At 40.1% G+C, this 14,087-nt stretch overlaps 1 pseudogene; it reads right to left on the bottom strand.

The window, feature by feature from the left end:
• Positions 1-10,973: 10,973 nt before the first annotated feature.
• On the bottom strand, positions 10,974-11,089 carry LOC111737637 (annotated as a pseudogene).
• Between the last annotated feature and the right edge of the window lie 2,998 nt (positions 11,090-14,087).

The following is a 14,087-nucleotide window of genomic DNA, read 5'->3' as shown; positions in this document are numbered from 1 at the left end:
AATATCATGGTGCCTCATTCCTTTGGGTCAATGACCCAGGGTCCTATCTTTCTGCTCTATCCCATCTTCAAGGTCACTTTACTGGTGCTGCAGCTAGCAAGGACAGATTTCAGGATGGAAAAAGGAGGGAAGGCAAGAGAGCACACTGGAGGCATCCTCAGCTGAGCTGGCTCTCTTTAAGTATGAATCCATCTATGTCACTTCTGCATACACCTCTTTAGCCAGAACGTAAGCAGATGGCAGCGTTTGTCTAAAAGGGAGGTTGAGACACATAGCCCTTTCCTTTTGCCCAAGAAGGCAATGTGCCCTGCCAAAAATTGGGGTTCAGAAAGAATTTGCCTTGAGATGGGCAACTAGCAATCCAGGATAAAAAGAAAAGAAAAACGATGAAAGTGAAGGGGGTGCGCTTCCTCTATAAAGACCCAGCCCTCTAAATGCCGTTTCTCCTGACAAGCACAATTCGGATGCCTATCTCAGGGAGAGAGGGGAAAGACAGAAAAATGACACCTCTTTCTAAGCTTCACGGAAGCAGCCCAAAGAAATCGGCCAGTGGGAAAGAAGCAAATATGTATTAATTCCCTACTTGCCCCAGGCACCAGCACATATTTTATCTTTTTAAATTCTTGCAACATCCCCAGGATGTAATTATTATTACTCTGATTTTGTATTTGGAGACTCGAGTTCAGAGAGGTTAAGTAACTTGCTCAAGGCTGCAGAGCTAGTAAGGGATGAAGCTGAAATTCAAACTAAATCCCCTTACGAGCAATTCCTCTTCTCCATTTAACAGTAACTCTTGACACAAAAGTAAAAGAGGGAGGACAAGGCATGACGACATCTTCAATATGAAGAACAAAATGCCCTTGGATTTTGGTTTCAGCATTTCATGTAGAATATTAAATGTTCATAGTTCCTTTCATGTACAGACATTTGTCTGATAGATGACATTTTCTGCATACATGAATTTTGAAAATATATTAAATCTCAACCAAGATGCTCTCTATTGGTGGTGGAAGGGAGAGAGGGCAGGTGAGTGCAAAACTTCTAAGTCTGAGTGTGAATGGCCCCACTGGCCACTGAATTCAGGAGGATTTTTCCTGTGTTGAAGCAATGCTGATGCTTATTGGTGTGAGAGTTGGTCCACAATGGGCTTTTAGAATACACGTGCAGTTAAGGGAAATAGCATTAGAGCTGCAGAAGGAAGCTGTCGGTGCTATCCCGTAGGGATCAAAGGGTACATGGAGGTCACTGTGGCTAGCCTCCTGCATGTGGCATAATGCTCCATAACATCTCTCCACGGGTCATCATCCAGCCTTTGGAAGAAGATTTTAAGATAGGGGGCTTGCTGTTTTCCAAGGCAAGGCATTCCATTGATGCACATCTCCTTTTAAAATAAAGTCAAAATCCTAACTCCTGAGTTTAAAAGCAAATTAGTTTTGAGGGTCTTCTCTCGCCGTGCTTTTATATAAATTATCTTCAATAATTCTAACATTGTGCTTACAAGCCTGTGAGGGAGATAGAGATCATCCCTTTTATTTTGTAAGAGTTAAGAGTATAGGAGTACAGGACTCTCCAGAAACCACACAGCTAAAGTGGTCAGTCAGGACATCTGGCTTCAAAGGAAATGTTCTTTCATTGTACAGTCACTGCATTTTTGTGCTGGTTCTTGGTTCTTGTTCTTAGCCTTTAGTTCACTGGTTCTGGCTGGTTGGACGTCCATGATACCATCATCTCTTCCACAATTTGCGGACCATTTATCACTAAATAGATCTTTCCAGGATACAGGTCAACTTTTTCAATGGTTTCCCTACCCATGGCTCCCAAAACTGAAGATAGTCTGCTGGCCGCGGTCAGGATGGGATGGGGTTTTGCACTCCTTGCACTTGAAGACATACATGTCCTTTCTGCTGAGCTTGTTCTTCAGTTGACTTCAATAAGAAATGCTCTGGAGCAGCTAGGTCAAGTTAACCCATCCAGTTGTGGACTCAACTGACAAAAACAAGTTGAATGCCCAAACCTTGTTTGCCTAGAGCTCAACCTCATGCAATTGATACTGAACACTCAGGACTTTACACGCAATCTATCTATCTACGTATCTATCTATCTATCTATCTATCTATCTATCTATCATCTATCTATCATCATCTATCTATGCATGCTCATCCTTTGAAACTCTTGCCACCCCATCTGTAAGATGGTTCCTTTCCAGGAAGTAATATGACATATAGGAAGAACACTAGTGTTGATGTTCAGTTATCTATGCTACATAACCACATCAATGCTTAGCAGTTTAAAATAACAATAATCATTTATTTTGCTCCTGCATCTGCCATTTGGGCAGGGCACAGGTGGGGCAGTTCGTCTGTGTTCCGTGCACCTTCAGCGGGGCACATTCAAACAGGGATCGGAGAACCCACTTGCTTGCTCACATAGCTGGCAAGTCAATGCTGTTCACTGAGAGCCCAGCTGGGACCATGGGTCAGGGCCAAGAGCTCTGGTTTCTTTCAACATATGTCTCTCCATGAGCTTCTTTGGCTTTGTCACTGAATGGTGGCTAGGTTTCAAGAGTGACTGTCCCAAAGGAAACAGACAGAAGCTGCCAGGTGTTTCCTAACCACGCCTGGGATTTTGTACAGCATCACTCCCACCATACTCCAGTGATCCACCTGTCACTAAGCTCAACTCAGATTCAAGGGGTGGGGACACAGACCCCACCCATCAATAAAAGGTGTGTCAAAAGATTTGTGGCCCACAGACCCGCCTCAGAAGGTGGTCAGCTCTAACATGTGCTTTTGTGTGTGATCTGGAACAAGTTACTTTACTACCCTAAACTCATCTTTCCCTTTCCGTGTTGAGAAAGAGAGCAGAATCTTGAAAGGGGATATTGCAATGTGTGCCACCATCTCTTCTCAGATATGCAGGTTGGCTTCCTTCTTTCCACTCAGTTTCTCGCTATTATTCCATTCATGTTATCTGAATAAATCGGTTCATCTGAAAGAATCAGTTCAATCTGCTCCAGCTTCTCTCAAATTTTTAATAAAGCTTTCAGAGAGGTCAGAGCACTGGGGCACACCATCTGAGGCCTCTCCTCAGGCTGGCAACCAATACTCTCCAGCGGCAGTTACTCAATTCACTATGAATCCTCGTTAGTCTCTTGGAATTTGTGTGGTCTTCTGAATTATTCTCTTCCAAGTGTGTCATACTGCAGGAAGTAGTATGAATGAATGAACAAACAAACATGTGGAACTTATATGGATAGGCAAATCCAATATCAGTTTTTATGACAAGGCATTCAAATCACAATTCCAAGATGTGCGTTAAGAATTTATTTTTTCTGGTAGTCAAATTATGCGAATTTAGCTAGAAATATTTTCCAGGGAAAAAGCCTTGAAAATCCTGACCAGACACAACTTTTTTTTTTTTTAAACAAAAAATTTAGATTGGAATTTGTTTTAACAGCACAATTTGGTCAACTTTACATCAGGCCACCTAGTATTTACCCCAGTGGAAGTGATTACCATGGAGAACTCTCTCGATAAAATATTCGCAAAAAGATCCACTTTCCTCTGTGTGTTCATATCTTGATATCATATCATTTGATTCTGGGAGTCCTTAGAGTGGTTAGAAGTCTTCAAGGAATTATTTTATATATTTGAATAAAACTATTAATTATTGCGTTCTATTGTGAAGGCATGAACCAGGGAAAAGATAAAAGCATCTTTTAAATTTAATGCCCCAATTAATTAATTTTTACTTATAAAATTGGAGCATTTGCCAAGGCTTCTGAAAGCATTATAAAAGATTGATGTCATAAAGATAAGAATTTAACTGGGTCAAGCCCAACCTTCAGATTATTCTTAATTAGGAATGAATCTCTCTATAATTTCTTTAAAATTGACTTAGAATAACATGCGACACACTAAATTATTAATGCAATTCAAGAGATATATGATTTGAAAATGGGCTGCCCCATTTTGCTGATTTCATCTAAGGTGCCGATTCTGTTCTGATTCACTCTGCATGTGGTTGTTTATTTTCCAAGTTCAGAAGAATGTCATCTTTGATTATAAATGGTGCCCAGGACATGTATCCCCCTTCATGCTTACTCTCAGTATTGAATGTAAAGTATTGGCCTGGAAAGAAAAACATGTGCTTGTGTCAGAAGAGGCATCATTTCAAAAAGGTCATATTTGAAACTTGTTCAGTAAGTCAGCTTGGAACTTGTGGGCTCTGTGCTATAGTTTCCAAGAATCAGAAAGGTCGGGCCCTCCAGGCAATCCCAGATGTTGCTGAAGAAGGTAGCTTTCATCAGGTGAAAGGGAAAGGACATGTTTGAGAGATTTAATGTATATCATGTTACAATGTCATGGGTGAATCTGATACAGTAACATTAAGAATACATGTGCACTGAGAATACGTACCATTTTATTCCATTTATATGAAGTTGAATAACAGGTAAAACTAGGCTATGATGGTAAATTTAAAAATAGTGGTAACCTCTGGGGTGAATATTACTGAGAAGAAGCATAAAGGAACTTTCTGGATCAATGGAAATGTTCTATGTCTTGATCTGGATGGTAGTTAAACACATGAGCATTCACACACACTGCTTCAGTAAAATTCCCATGCAATCCTCATATTTCATAAAGGAAGAAACTTGCTAAAATGTATTTTGAAGGAGTGACCCATGAACCAAGAACTCCAGACTTCCTGGAGGCATAGATGGACTCATCTGAATTATCAGTGGGTTCCAAGGAGCCTCTATTCAGAACCAGTACGTAAAGGTCAGGTAAGGAGTTATGAAACCTTTTACTGAGCACTTGCCATGAGTCTTTATGTACACAATCTCTCTTTTTTAAAAATTTATTTTATTTTATCTTAGGCAAGTGACCCTTGGTTGACCACACAGACTGCAAGAACCTTGTCAGCTTACAATCCCTTATTTTTTAATTTTTTACACCTATAGCACCTGGTCTTCCTAGGTAGTCTCCCATCCAAGTACCAACCAGGCCCAGCCCTGCTTAGCTTCCGGGATCAGACGGGATCGGGCTTGTTCAGGATGGCTACACGATCTCTTTTAATTTTCCCAACTATGATGTGAGATTTATATTAATATTATCCCATATTCAAGAGGTGCTAACTGAGATTAAGTCAGCACCCTGCGGTCAGAACCAGAGAGGGTGGAGTCACCAAGATGTGGTTGACGACTCAACCCAGAGTTTTAGCCACTACACTTCCCTGAACAAGTGAAGCTCATTGTGTTCCAATCTTTCAGAAGGGAAGGTCCACGGTAGGACAGCTCTCAGACTAAAGAGGACCTGTTCTGAGCCTCGGGGTAAGTGTGGGATTCAAACGGCTAATGAGGGGCTAAGGCGACACTAGGGTGAGAAGAAGCAGCTGAATAGATACCTCTCGATCAATTCTGTAGGAGATAAGCTTCAAGAATGACTGGATTTTCAAGGGAAAGAATGAATAATAAACATGGATAGGGAGGCAGGGGCAAACTGGAGAAGGTCTTGAATATCCTTACCAGACTGGCTCTTCCCTCTAGGTTACAGGGAATTAATGAAGGTTACTGAGCAAAAGCCGTAAAAGATGAAATGAGGGACTAAGGGAGGTCACTTGGAGGGCGACATTAAGAATGAATTGACGAACCTTTGCCTTTGAAAACTAACTCCTGCCTTTTCTTTCCACTAGGATCTCTTCTCCCTATTTTTCTTTATCTCTCTCTTCCATTTTCAGCTTCTGAGCCAGAGCTTTTTTCAACAATGTGGTTAGCTTGATCTTTTGAGAGCAAAAGTTTGTATGGCTTGACTAAATCCTTCTTTATAGAAAGCACATTTAGACTGTGGATTGAATTGAAGTATGCACATCACATATAATTTGATTCCGTTCATTTCTCTTTATCTCACTTATTTGTTGTTGTTGTTGTTGTTATGTAGTCTTAAGGTTATCTGTTATTATATTTGGATATGTAGGAAGGTGCAGTTAGCTCATTTTGTAACATATAAATGAGTGTAGTCATTTGTTTCATTACAAAATGGCAAATATCTGAAAGAGGTAATGGAAAACTGACTTTGATTTCGAGTTAGCTAGGGCACATTTAATTTTGCCAAAGCTAAGGTCAGATTTAGAATCTCTTACATTGCTGAATTGTAATGCTGTACCTAAAGAGTGTGACAGGCCACACAGAGCTAGGCTAGAAGAGAAAGCATGTCTCAGAAAGAATTACCTTCTACCCTAAAATAGTGACCTATGCAAAATTCGTAATTGTAAAATCTGACCTTATGAATCACATAGCATCATGGCCACTGGCAACATAAGCTCTTGCCTATACCTGCCTCTATTTGAATATCTTTTTTTTTTTTCTTACTTTCTCACTGAAATAAATTTCAGCTTTGTCTGCACCAATTTCCTGATATTGGGTGAGAATGAAATTTTTGCTCCATTATAAACTGAGTAGAGGCGGACTTCAGCATGCACACATTTCTCCTTCACTTTGTTATCATGCAAACTCTTCCTTTCTGGAAAGCACTCTTATAAACAACACAGAAAAATTACCCGACTAAGCGCGATTCAAATGCTTATTTGTAATGACCACCTTCCTCCAGGCCGACGTAAGGATGACTGTAGCTCTTGTCCCATCAGAACGCTTTAGTGAGCCCACCATCCATCAGTCATAAGGTTTGTGGCAGGATAGTAAATAAATACCTTTGAAGACTGCGCTGAATACTTTGCACATTTTCTTATGTAGTCACCCAGCACCTTTGGGTAATTTCTACTTTAAAATGGAAGAAAATGAGGCCCAGACACTTGACTGACCTACGCAAGGACGTTAGGGTAGTCCAGGCGCGTAATGTAGTGTGCAGGATAGGAAAAGAGAATCAGGTGCTGGCAGAAATGAACAGCTGTGAGGCAGCGGTAAAAACTGAGAAGGCAGTAACCTGATCCTAACAAACGCCGACACAGAAGCCAAGATGGCAGGAAAAAAAAGCGATGATCTGAGTCCACTAGAGAAATCTGAACATGGAAAATAGTAACAACTTCAGAAATAACCATAATCACGACCTCTAGGACATATGTGTCAGGGGTCAACTAAGGTACTAAGTTCGGGGTGCTATAAGGAACAAAGCAGATTTACTCTCTGCCCTTGTGGAGCCTCCGGCCTCGGGGGAAAACAGTGCTGGAAAATGGCCATTAGTTAGTAAATTTGAATGGTGCCTTTAAGACAGCTCACCAGGAAACAAAAGCCAGTGGCAACAAGCCTGCCAGTAAAAGCTCTGAGTGGGAGCAGGGGCAGCAACCTCTTGTCTCCTGGTATTTTTCTTCAACCCATCGTGGACTTGTCCAGACTCATATTTGCTCCCACTTTGATGCAGGAAAAGTTTACCTCCAGCTGCCAATTAAGCATCTATCTCTAAATATGCACTGGCTGTAATGTTTGACTTCTATTCCTTGGAAACTAACTTTTGCCAAGTCTCTAGTTTCAATATGAGAAGACTCAGCTTCACAGCTGGTGAGTAGCTGAGCTAGAATTCAAATTCCATTCTTCCCTGAGCCTCCCTTAGAACATGGAGCAGGAAGAAAACTTACATTCGCCCATCTATCTCAGCTCCAGATACTTCACAAACGATGGCTTTATCCCATCCAAGTGTCTACCTCACAGGTTTTGTATATAGCTGTATTTCTTTTAATGAATAAACAAAACCGAGGAAATCATGATAATGGAAACATTTTTGCATTTTAGAAAAATAGGCAGTTTGGTGAACTTGGCTCCAAAGGGCTGAAAAGGAATAGCTGTTCAACTACAATTAAGCCCCTCTGCCTGTCCTTAGAAGAGAAGTTCGGCTTTTGACTCAGGAGAGTCATTGAGCTTTGGGAGTCTCCTAAAGTGCTTTAGACTGATATTGTAGCATTTGTCATTTCAATAAGACCTGGAAGTTTTGCTTTGATACTTGACATTGAAGACCCCAGAGGCTCTAATTGGCAAGAAATATTTCTAAAATCCTACGTGATCCTTAAACTTTGGTCATGTGTTGCATTTTATCAATATGGATGTTAGAAGCTGAAGGAACAACATGTGCAGAGGGATAAGCAGTCAGCGAATTCAAGACAGATTCTGGCTTTGGTTCTTTGGGCAAAGAGAGTTATTTGTGTATCATAGAGATCAGAATGGACTCTGACTTCAGGATGACCTGGGTTCAAATCTCTGCCCTGAACCTTATTAGTCAGACGTGCAACTCGATGTCTCCAAGTCTCACAAGACATAAAATGCAGATAATGATACAGATACTGTGACATTGCCTGCATTGAATAATTAGAGTTAGAACAAAGGAACACATGTTAGGGAAGTAATTCCACACCCTGACTTTTTCAGAGTTAGTTCTGATATCAGTACTAATTGCTCACATTCACCATCTGTGTACCCTCTTAGCTAAGAAATCAGTTGGCTTAGAGCTAGCAAGAATCTATTGGACAGGTAAGATTCTTTTGTAGAGATCTTTTTCAGATGCTATTCACATTCTCTCAATAAGTACCTTAGGCGAGCATGCAAGAAACATCAAAAATGGGCACTCGGTGAGGAGTCAAGAGACATAATTTCGAATCCCAGTACTGTCACTTGGTGCACAATTTAGGGTAAGTGGTCTGACCATGTGGGTCTCAGTTTCATGGAAACAAAATTGGTGGCAGTGGGAGAAGCAGGGTGTAGTCCAAAGAAACCTCAGCGTTTTCTCAGTTTTACTTTCATTAGTTGAAAAAACACAACCCTCAGCCATTTATTTCATTAGGAGGCTGATTCTCAGCATGTACGTCAATCCAGTAAAATAACGAATAAATTAAATCATCAATCAATAATAAATAAATAACTATCCCAGACTGATGCACAATGTGTTATTTTTTCACAAAGAATAAATTGTTATCTTGGTGTATTGGCATAGAGAGATATTTTCTGTTCCTTTTATGAAAGAATGGTTTTAAGGAGCATAAGTATATGGTCTTTTCAAACATACACGGTTGTATTTTCATTTAAATGTAAATGCCGCAGTGAATCTTTGGAAACATGCATGCATACTCACTCCAGAGCCTTTGCAAAGAAGCACCAGGAACAGAGAGTTTTTCAAGTGAAATTCCTTCTTAAATTATTTTTCAAGTCTCTCAAGATCATCTTGATAATTAATTTCTTTTACATTTTAAACATCTTGTTCTTTTCCTACAAAGAGGAAGAAAGCATCCACATGGGTAGAAGAACCTCGACTGTCAGGGCAACATAGTGTGCTGGTAGCTGGGGAGACATTTGTGCAACTTACATAGAGATATAAATGTATTAGTTTGGGGATTGCTATTTTCAGAGCAAATATTACATTGTCACGAATATCACACCCTCAAGCCAAGGTATATATTAATGGCTTCATTATTAAAATTCGGTTACTGTTTCAGAATATTAAAATTTGGTTACTGTTTCATAAGTCCATCAGTTATGATAATTTTATAAAAGAAAACCACAAGTATTAATAAAAGTTTTCAGTTCTGCAGAGCAACAACAATAACCAGATACTACAATCCTGGGAAAGTCAGGAAATATTTTTAAAGCGTAAGGAAATATTCCCTAATTTAAAACTTTCACCTGAGTTTTCAAGCACTAGCCTGGACAATAAATTTTTTCCATACCCTCCCTACCAAAATGCATCATTTCTCACTATCTACAGAAGAAAGCCCAGGCTTTCCTTAGCCTGACATTCAAAAGCCTCACTCTCTTGCTCTAGATTAACTTTTCAAATTGCTTTCCCAATACCCGCTTCACGAACACATCCTCAAAGCCTGTTGACTAATGACATCACATTGTCTTTACTTAAAACAGCCCTCAACTGACATGCCTCCCTTTCAGGTATTTTTCTCAAATAGACAAATTAAACTTTGGTTGGATTTTAAGCTCTTTATTCACTGTCATGCACATAGTAGGTTCTCAGTAGTATATCTATGATTAATTAATGATAGCCATAGATTTTATATCTCCACGTTAGCCAAAAATATTTTAAAAATGAAAGAGTATTGAAGCTTGTTAGGAAAATTTTGTCAAAAGAAAATGTGGAGAACAGGCAGGCCTGCTTTATGCCAGGAAATTGTTTTTTCTTTTGTATCAAACGTACAGCCATTTAGGCAGTTATTAAGTAGTCAGCTTCTTTAGAAGAAGCTGGTAGGTCCCCTTCAGGTTAAAGGCCCTAGATCCTAATATATGCATCGCAGATTGAACAAGATTGAACTAGACTTACAGAAGGAAACAACCAATTTTCTTTCCTAGATTGCAGAGGAATCAGTCATTCCACTTTTTTATCTCCATTCTCTCTCCAGTCTTTCTCCTCTTCATCTCATTTACCAAGACTACACACAGCACGAAGGCAATCCTGCACGCCGGATGTGCCCTGGCTCCATCATAAGTATTTCAAAGTACACTATTAAAGCAAAAAGAAAATCGAACCTTATTAACAGGATTAACTTCTGAACAACAAGTCTCAAAACCCATTAGAAACAGAAGTGACAGTGTCAGCAATAAGGGCCTGAGAAATCATTTAATTAAAACTCCTTTATTTTTAAAAGCTGATTACTTATGTGTTCTGGGGGCTTTTAGCATTAAAACCTGGCAGAGTAGAAATTCCATGGTGGGCCACACTCCCTTGTAGTCTGTTTGCTGAAAACTGTTTCTTAAAGTCACACACTGGATACTCTATCAGAATTTATCCTCTGAAGAAAACACATATAAGGACCATGCACCCAAAAGGAGGAAATTAATGTTGTAAACCTGTCATGAAACATTTCAAGTCAAAATAAGATCTGGTGAAACTGGAGTTCTTTACAGTGCACGAGGCGAATAGTGTGTAGCCCATAGGTACAAAAACCTAGTCGCTCAGCTCCAATTGCTTCAAAATAAAACTCCTAAATCTTTCTGTGAAAGATTTCTTTTTCTTTTTTCTTATTTATGCCTACAGCACCTGGTCTTCCTATGTGGTCTCCCATCCAAATACTAACCAGGCCCAACCTTGCTTAGCTTCCGAGATCAGATGTCAGACTTGTTCAGGGTGACGTGGCTGTAGACCATGGACCATGGCTCCACTGGGGTGTGAACCCAGGACCTTCTGTGTGTAAAGCAGACGTGCTAACAGCTACACTATGGAACCACGTCTAAGATGCTTTCTTTATTATTTCCCTGATTTCTACCCTCCTCACCGAATTTAATGTAATTCACTTGTCCATTCATTCATTTTTCACTTAAACATTTGGCACATGGAAGGAGCTGAACATACACCAATGAACAGGCCAGAGTCCACATCCTCAGGAAAAAGAAGTGTTCTTTACAAATTAAAAAAGTCCTTCCACTTATTATCTTTATTCTCTTTCTTTACAAATAGGTGGATCCAATTTAACAACCATTTGTCAGAAGAGAGACCTCTGACTGGAAGTGGGCTACCTGGCTGGTGAGGTGAAGTTTTGTCATTATTAGAGAACTGAGAACCTCACCATTGTGAATATGTTAATAAGGTAACCGGGACCCACATCTTGACTTCTTGCAGGTGGGATCCCCAGAGTTCGCTTTATGAGATGTTAATGTGTGAAAAATGTTGGTTACTTGGTTCATCGGCACAGGTTCTAGAGAGAAAGCAGTGAAGTGGTTTCAAGCGGATATCAGTGCTTGTGTTAGGTGTGAGTCAGGGATATTTTGAAACACAGCTCACTGCCTCCTCAGCATAGGCCGAGCTGTTCAATGGCGAGTGGATTCACGGGGTGGGTCCAACCCAAAGCCACTGGCTTTCCCTGTCCTCGTAATAAGCAGACTCTTTGGGAGTGAAGTCTTTGAACATGTGTGATTTACTTTGATTTCTAGGCCTTATTTGAAGAAGAAAGCTATTCCAAGTAGCTTAAGAACTATATAATTTTTAAATATTTCGTAGTGCAATTCTCAACAATCCATTTCTGAGTTCTGTGGGAATAAATATTTGCTCTTAGTATTATATTGGCATCTAACCTTCAATCATGGACTGTTGTTTATTTGGTGATACTGTATATATTGTAACAATTTTCTACCTATTTCTACCATGGATAATTAAGGTCTGGTATTCAGAGCAGAACTGAACAACCTTTGATAATATCTTTTAAATATAATACAGGAAAAAAATCTATTTAACAATGATGTGTTTTAGATGAGTTTCAAGGAAATTTTTAATTTTTTTGGTTGTGAAAATGTGTTTCCAGTTTGCGTTAAAAATAGTCTATGAGAGAAATATATCTGTATCTGTATGTATAATCCCTCTCTCTCTCTCTCTCTCTCACACACACACACACACGCGCACACACGCTAACAAGAATTTATTAAGTTGTAGCTATATTCTAGAAAAGTTATTTTTATAGAGGTAATAGTTGAATCCTAACATCAATTAGCAAATTCCAATTAACTGACTGGTGTACATATATGAATCTCACTCTTTCTCTCTCGAACCTATGAGGCAAGAGTGAGAAGCTGACCCAGGATCTGTTTCTCTCACTCTTCTGTCTTCTCTTCCCAGGCGGCTGAATGGAGGACGGTAATAGTCAAAAGCTAGGTTTGGATTGGTAGGAAAGAAAACTTTAGTGCTGATATGACCCTGCCCTATGACCCAGCTCACCAGAATTTTCTGTATTGAGACTGAGGGCTCAAGCCCAACTGACAATGAAGGCTCTTCCATTTTTGTTTGCTCCTGTTCTTCGTATGTTCATCTTCTTTGGAGAAGACAGGAAAAAGAGAGGGGGAGTCTGTGGAACGAGCCCAGAAATCCTGGGTCCAAAATACTATGTAATATCATCGAAAAAACTGAATCTTAACATTGTTTCTCATATGTGATTTGCTCTCTCAGCCAATGGCCTCCTGGATGAGAAGCAGCTCTCCAATTAGGCGCCAAGTTAGTAATACAATGTATCTGGTGTCGATCTAGGTTTCAGGTTTTCAAAGGGTGCTGATCACAGTAGACCCTGTGTTCTCGGCAGGAGACCCAGTTGACTCAGCTTTTGAAATCAAGAGATCAGAAAGCAGGAGCTGGACTGGCTTTGGGCCATAAGTAGGAATTAGCTTCATGTGGAAAAGTGATTCTGACCTCACAAAATGATTTGGGTGCCAACCGTTGCTCTCTTTTGAGCATTTCCTTCAAATTTGATCTTGCTTATTGAGTTTTGTGATGAAAGGCTTTTATTGATTAGCACTGAACACTTGAACGTTAAGTGGCTCTCTGGAAAATAGGGAATTAGATGATCATTATTTTTTATCTTTTCTGAAAAGTGCAATTTCTACTTAAGACATCTGACTAAATAAAACCTAGGGTATCTTTATACCAGAAAGTAAGTGAAAAAGTGAAAAGTGGAATCTCAAACGCAGAATTTCAATGTGAGTGGATTTAATTAAATACTTCATATGAACCTAGAGGGAGAAAGCTAAATCTCATCAAGTGTGAGGTGGGTATTTCCTTTTGTGAACTGGTCTAGGGTGGAAGAGATAAGCCTTGTTGGCTGTCAAGGTTCCCTTCCCTTCCACCCTGTCAAATCCCAGAAAGGTCTTGAGTTAATGCTTAGCATCGGTCTATTTCAGTCCCTAGGTGCTCTCTACAGTTATTAGGGGGCTTCCTAAAGCAAGCCTTGCCCCACCTGGTTGCTAAGTCAAGACACCAACTGAGAACCTCAAGCAGGTGAAGCTGGAACACCCAGGAGGAGAGTCATGACCCTGCCATGCTTGACCAACCTTCTTAATCTTTCACTCCTAGCCGCTGGGTGCTGTTCCTGTGCTTGCTCACCAAACGCCTTTGCTGCTAACAGTGGCCATGACAGTGTCATTTTTAGAACTGAGAAGATTGACTGCAGCAGTGACTCTTACCATGGACTTCAGGGTTGACACTGTGGCTTAAATGGTCTCTTTGTGTTTGTATAAACAAGACAGGCAAGGTCTCTGCTTACCTGGAGCTTACGCGTTAGGTGGAAGAAACAAACCATAAACAAAAGACGTCAAATACTAGATAAATGCAGATTGTGACCAATTCTACCACCACAACAAAAACCCGATGGGACCTTTGGAC

The sequence above is a fragment of the Pteropus vampyrus genome, unplaced genomic scaffold (assembly GCF_000151845.1).
Source record: "Pteropus vampyrus isolate Shadow unplaced genomic scaffold, Pvam_2.0 Scaffold29, whole genome shotgun sequence".
NCBI lineage: Eukaryota > Metazoa > Chordata > Mammalia > Chiroptera > Pteropodidae > Pteropus > Pteropus vampyrus.
This window is presented reverse-complemented; position numbering and strand designations above follow the sequence as displayed.